This window comes from Pyxicephalus adspersus, chromosome 8 (genome assembly GCF_032062135.1).
Source record: "Pyxicephalus adspersus chromosome 8, UCB_Pads_2.0, whole genome shotgun sequence".
Taxonomy (NCBI): Eukaryota; Metazoa; Chordata; class Amphibia; order Anura; family Pyxicephalidae; genus Pyxicephalus; species Pyxicephalus adspersus.
Window position 1 is genome coordinate 70,477,901 of NC_092865.1, and position 598 is coordinate 70,478,498.

The following is a 598-nucleotide window of genomic DNA, read 5'->3' on the forward strand; positions in this document are numbered from 1 at the left end:
TCTGCTGCACCCACAAAACAAAGTAGCAGCAATGGGTTCTAAGCGAAATGATTTTTCTCATGTAACACTGCCAGTTAAAAACCACAATGACTGAAATGTGCTCAAGCATTGTCTGTATTAATAACTCAATACTAAAGAGGTACACTGGAACAAAACGGCACTCCTAGCCTGAAAGGTACACCGATCTAAACAACAGTTTTAAAATAGGTTAATAAGATAGAAGTTGTTAGGTGATTAATATATTCATTTTTTGTGTACTTTTTTAGCAAGAATAGAAAATGTTACCTGTTTATCTTGCCAACAAATGAAGTGTCCCCATCACTTTCTGTGAAAAACTGGAAGAAAAGGCAAAGTTTCTCCTCTTGTGTAAAATACTAATGTGATCATCAATTATGTAATACAGATTATCAAAAGAAATACATGTTTAATCAGCCTGAGTAACTACCATGAAACCAGTGCCAGAATGAGCATAGCTGTCCAGGGACAGGAAGCAGGGTATTTGCAAGTATTTCCGAGTAATAAAGACAAAGTGGCTCAGTGGTTAGCATTCTGGCCTATGCAGCGCTGGGTCCCAGGTTGGAATCTCGGCCAGGACACT